Below are 6,263 nucleotides of genomic sequence, written 5' to 3'. Positions count from 1 at the left end.
GGCTATTCAGTTGAAATCTTTATACAAGTTCTCGCCAGCGCTCTACTTACTGATTTAGCCATGTAGCAATATTTAAAGGGAGGCCAAGTCTGGGGAAACAGGATCACAACTTACTTAGAGTGGGGAATGAAAATGAATTCCTTATTGCATCATCAAGGTGAATCTTACATGAAACAGAGTGACATCGCCAGTAGAGAAGTGGTACGGGGAAGGATAACGGTGATTCTGATTTCTGCTGAGATCAGGTATCTGACTGATATGTTGGCTAATTTTATAGGAGAGCAATAGGAACTGTCCTGGGAGAAAGTGTAGGATGAGTATAAGCACATGGATTTTGGAATAAACTGAGTGTAAGTCCTGATTCTCTCATATGGTGGCTGGGTGATACCGGCAATTTTACTAACATTTTCCTGTGCTTTGCCCCCATTTGTAAAACGGGAATAACTAGTATAGCAGCCCCCTAAAGTTTTTTGTGGTGATTAAATGAGATGGTGCATGAAGGTGCTTAGCACAGTGCTACCTGAAGATTAGCTTGTGGTGTTTGTTGTTGGCTAGATTGCTAAAGGATTTCCTTACTGGCTCCCTATGAGGCATTTTCTAAGAGTAACTCTGTTTGATTAAGCTCTTAGTCCATTGTTTCGGGATGGGATCCCACAGACTGAGTGCAAGCCATTGATTTGCTAAATGATTCCGGAAGCTCCAGAAGGAGAGTGAAAAATGAAGGAAGAGAAGGAAGCCAGTGTGCAGTGTGTTGATGCGCACACCACCCTCGTGGGCAATGGCGGCTCCTTCCACTGCTGACCTGATGGAACGATCCTCAGAGGCAGCCGTCCCCAGAAGTGAGGATATTAAGGCTGAGGGCTGATGTCGGGGGGATAGTAGCTTCCAGGTACTTCCATCCTGTCCAGTTTCCTTTGGAGGAAATTACAGGAGGGTCCCTTGGCAAGATGAGGAGGTGTGGATTGAGCACCGTGGTGCCATGCTGAGGCTGGCACATACTCCCATGATCGATGTGTTAATTAACTCAGTGGGAGGGAATCCTGTCCGGATGGATATGTATATCAAATCGTCACAGTGTGCACTTTAAATATCTTACAATCTTATATGTCAACTATATCTCAATAAAGGTGAAAATTCTTTGAAACATCTCATTTAATGTTTGTAATAGTCTTAATTTTTAGAGCAGTTTTAGGCTTAGGTTCACAGCAAAATTGAGTGGAAAACAGATTTTCCATATGCGGTCTGCCCCCACACATGCATGGGCTCCCATTGACGACATCCCCCGAGTGACACATTTGCTACAATTGATGAACCTGCAGTGATATGTCAGTATCACCCAATGTCCATAGTTTACATTACAGTTCAGTCTTGAGGTTGTTTATGCGATGGGTTTTGACTAATGTATAATAATACATGCATCCATTATTATGGTCTCAGACAGAATAGTTTCACTGGCCTAAGAAGCCTCTGTGCTTTGTCTTTTTACCTTTCCTTCCCCACTAACCCCTGACAACCACTGACTTTCCTAGTGCCTTCAATATTTTGTCTTTTCCATAATGTCTTATAGTTGGAATCGTATAGTATCTAGCCTTTTCAGATTGGCTTCTTTCATTTAGTGATATGCATTTAAGTTCCATCATGTCTTCTCCACAGTTTGATAGCTCGTTTCTTTTTAGTGCTGAACACGGTTACATTGTATGGATACCATGGCTCATTTATCAATTCCCCTACTGAAGGACATCTCAGTTGCTTCCAAGTTTGGACAATTATGAGAAAAAGCTGTTGCCAACATTTGTACACAGGTTTTTGTTTGGACATGCAGGTGTGACAATTAAGTTTGCGAACTTGTTGCAATGATGTCACTAATCTTTTTTGATATCAGAGGGACTATTCATTGTGAATTTGTACCAACTGGACAGTTGGCCAAGTTGACTATTTGGAAGTGCTGAAAAGGCTGCATGAAAATGTTAGACAAAAACAACCTGAACTTTTCGCCAACAATTCATGGCTCTTGCATCACGACAATGCACCAACTCACACGGCACTGTCTGTGAGGGAGTTTTTAGCCAGTAAACAAATAACTGTATTGGAACACCCTCCCTACTCACCTGATCTGGCCCCAATGACTTCTTTCTTTACCCGACGATAAAGGAAATATTGAAAGGAAGACATTTTGATGACATTCAGGACATCAAAGGTTATACGACGACAACTCTGATGGCCATTCCAGAAAAAGAGTTCCAAAATTGCTTTGAAGGGTGGACTGGGCGCTGGTGTAGGTGCATAGCCTCCCAAAAGGAATACTTCAAAGGTGACCATAGTCATATTCAGCAAAGAGGGATGTAGCACTTTTTCTAGGATGAGTTCATGAACTTAATTGTCAGACCCTACATGTTTTCAACTCTTTTGGGTAAATATCAAGGAGCACAATTGCTGACTCATATGTTAGGAGTAAGTTTAGTTTTGTAAGAAACCACCAGACTGTCTTCCCAGCTGCACCATTTTGCATCCACACCAGCCTGAAGGAGAGATCCCACGGCTCCACATCCTTGTCAGCGTTCGGTGATGTCCGTGGTCTGGATTTTGGTCATTCTAATAGATGAGTAGTGGTATGGAACTGTTCTTTTAGTTTGCACTTCCCTGATGACATAGGATGTAGAACACATTCTCATACGCATCTTTCCCACCTTTGTACCTTCTTTGGTGAGGTATCTATTACAGTCTTTGCTGCTTTTTTAATTGGGTTGTTTTTCATACTGTTGCATTTTAAGAATTGTTTGTATATTTTTCATAACAATCCTTTTGCAGATGGATCACTTGCAAATATTTCCCCCAATCATTGAATTTTTACAGCAATTTTGTCAAGTAGATGTCTAATATTATCCACTTTATGCAGATGAGAGAAAGGCAACCCAAATATTCGTTTTTAATTACTTTTCTCCATTGGTGACAACATGGATGGAACTTGAGAATATATTGCCAAGTGAAATGAGTCAGACAGAAAAAGCAGAGAACCATATGATTTCACTGATATGTGGTATATAAACCAAAAACAACAAAAGAACAAGACAAGCAAATGAGAAACAAAAACTCATAGACACAGACAATAGTTTAGTGGTTACCAGAGGGTAAGGGGGGTGAGGGGTGGGAGATGAGGGTAAAGGGGATCAAATATATGGTGATGGAAGGAGAACTGACTCTGGGTGGGGAACACACAATGGGATTTATAGATGATGTAATACAGAATTGTACACCTGAAATCTACGTAATTTTACTAACAATTGTCACCCCAATAAACTTTAATTTTTAAAAAAGTTACTTTTCTCAAGGTCCAGCAACTAAGAAATGGTAGAGTTGGGATTTGAACCCATGTCTACACCCTGTTCATAAAATGCAGTAAAACCTAAATCTGAGCTATTTTTAACATCTCTCCAAAAATAAGTAAACACAATTAAATGTAATTGCTTTTTTAAATTATACTTACTCATCCATTTTCAATATGTGAAAACCTGCCTCTTGCTGGAGATATACTTTTAAAATGTATAATATATAATAAAATACAACATTTTTAAAACAAACTTTTTAAAAGTCTTTGAAGGAGGAATAAAAAGCAAGTTGAATCAATGACCTGGAAGTTCTGAGAATCTAAGAACACAGTTGCATGTGCTTATAGCAATGGGAAGAAGCTTACAGAATGGCATTGAAATGCCAGCTCACGTTGGCACGTGACTGGAGGAGAGATCTGCAAGCAGGTGGAGAATGGGAGCCAATGGGGATTAATAGGTGGTGCCTTGATCCTTGAACGTCCGCTCCACTTCCCTATAGCAGACATCAAGGTTCAACACCAGCTTTATTTGCTTGTTTTTTAAGAAAACTAATTAGATTCACAGCATAAAGCAGCTTTGTGGTAGAGCCCAAGATGTTTAAGAAAATATAGTGGTAGACGTGAGGCATGGCGATTGTGTGCTTTCCAGCTCTGCTCATTCCATCTGAGAAACAGATAGAGGGACAGTGTGTCTGTGGATGTGACAGAATCTGTTACATATGTAGAAAAAGGCAGAGGGAGAGAGGGAAGGAAGGAGGGAGAGAGAGAGGGAGGGAAAGAGAGAAGGGGAGAGAGAGAGAGAGAGAGAGAGAGAGACAGACAGAAAGACAGACAGACAGACAGACACATAGGCAGACCTACTCCTACAGAACCTTGTTGATGGGGGGGCCAGGTACCAGAATCATAAGCTTCAGGTCTAGGGTCCAACAGACTGGGGTGACAGCACCACTGACCCTGTCGGACTTTATGCAAGTTATAGAGTTTCTATAAAAAAGGACTGAGACTAGTTCCTAAATCAGGGTTGTGTGAGGTCTCTGTCAGGCAGAGCGTGTAGCTAGGCAGTTACATATCCCACTTTGCATGAGAAAGTCCTGGAGGAACCTGAATTGTATGCCTTTTCACTTTTAAGAATGTCCTGATTAGAATTACAATTATAGGGTTATATTACATAGGAAAAATACTGCTTGTAGCGAGTGAGTTCTCAATGAATGTTATTAATAGATTATTTTTATTAAAATTATTGCTATTATTATACATTATTAGTATTATAACATTTCTATACTATGTATTTTCAGCATAAATTTTAGAAGTTAAATGAAACTAATATATTTTGTTTATCTTTTATAATCAATTAATGATTTACAGGGCCTTAATAGTGGGGATAATATGTTTTTTTAAGGTGTGCTGCATGGAACCTGTGTATTTCTATGACTGATAGATGGGCTGTGCATTTATGCTGTCAGAGTTCAGGCCAGGGTTGATTCTTTATGATTTGGAATCCAGTCCAAACATAACCGGGGGACACTAAAACTTGCAGCTACAGTCTTTGTCATTATCCTTTCTTTTTTCTTGTTTTACATTAATATGTGGTTTGTAGGTTACATATAATCTCACTCCACTCAAAACATTTATTCCTGGCATTGTGACATCAAAATCAGATTTGAAACAACGAGAGGTATCCAATTTCTATAAATACTTCAGTTACACCCCTTAACTCATTCTTCTAAAATTTTATGTTGAAAGTATGGACAGCCCTCAAGAAACCATAAGCCCTTCAATAGTTAGGTTTGGTCCCATTCCTGTCTACTACCTCAGAGCCTAGCACACTACAAGGCAGTTTGGCATGTTACACATGCAAACACACACACACACACACACACACACACACACACACACCTAAAATCATTCCACATACACATGGTTGTTGGATGAAGCTGAATATATATATGTGCTTAAAAAGCCAATGCAATTTGAGCTGGAAGCAAGCAACTGAAACTAAAATAGGAATGAGCCTCTCACATATGCATTTAGGCAAAAAATTAAATAAAGGTCCTGAAACTGTGGTCCAAAGAACCTTTTCTGGGAGGATTTTGATATAAATAAAATAAAAATAACAACAATAATAATTATAGAGAATTTAAGAACATGTCCTCCCAAAGGAAGAGGGAGAGGGAGCTGTCAGATAACCAAAGTCTAATGTGTGTGTGTGTATATATATATATATATGGTGTGTATTTTTATTTAGACTCAATATAATTTTGTTGTAGATTAATGGAGGATGCAAATTCTTTGGTACTCTGCCCATTGAGAACCAAGCTTCATTCCCCTCCCCTTGAATCGGGCTAAAGCAGTTCAGGTGATTCTATGCTGACTTGAGACATGTGTCAATGGCTTGGGGACCTGCCACAGCAGGTAGAAGCTGAAAGGGCCTCCATGAGTCTATCGATGGGGCCTAGATGGAGGGTGAGGAAATTGTTATGCCAGAACTTCTGTGTTCATCCATTTTACCTTTTGGGAACAGGAGTGTTTACTGCAATCTTGTAATTGTCCTATGCCTGTGTCACCACTCTATGTTTGGGTATGTAAAGGATAAACAGTGTGTCCTTTATTTTACAGTGTATATGTCAACTGACGCCATCGCCAAGGAGTTGCACTTGAGGAGTTTCATCCACAACTGGACCTTGTTAAGGTAATCATATTCTGGACCTTGAGCCTGAGCTGCTAATATAATGGGGTGAGAATTTTGGAGGCCTTATAGGGAGTAAATACATTTTGCATGTCGTGTGAATATAAATAATTTGGGACCACAGGGAGGACTGTAGTGAATTAAAGTTGGATGCAATTTTTTTTTTTTTTTTTTTGCTAATCCTTCCATTGACGTCTGGTACCTAATACTTCTACTATTAAATCTGAGATGGCCCCGTAACTCACCTTACAA

The 6,263-nt window shown here is 39.7% G+C and overlaps 1 long non-coding RNA gene across 1 annotated transcript in view; it reads left to right on the top strand.

The window, feature by feature from the left end:
• The window catches only part of LOC148757601 (uncharacterized), a 476,408-nt gene extending 470,403 nt beyond the window's left edge, over nucleotides 1-6,005 (top strand). The window contains exon 3 of the long non-coding RNA XR_016022233.1: nucleotides 5,942-6,005. This is a non-coding gene — a long non-coding RNA (uncharacterized LOC148757601). The remainder of the gene's footprint in view (nucleotides 1-5,941) is intronic.
• The last annotated feature ends 258 nt before the right edge of the window (nucleotides 6,006-6,263 follow it).

Source organism: Rhinolophus sinicus, chromosome 8, assembly GCF_057876585.1.
Source record: "Rhinolophus sinicus isolate RSI-liver-muscle chromosome 8, RSI-T2T, whole genome shotgun sequence".
In the NCBI taxonomy this organism is placed as follows: domain Eukaryota; kingdom Metazoa; phylum Chordata; class Mammalia; order Chiroptera; family Rhinolophidae; genus Rhinolophus; species Rhinolophus sinicus.
This window is presented reverse-complemented; position numbering and strand designations above follow the sequence as displayed.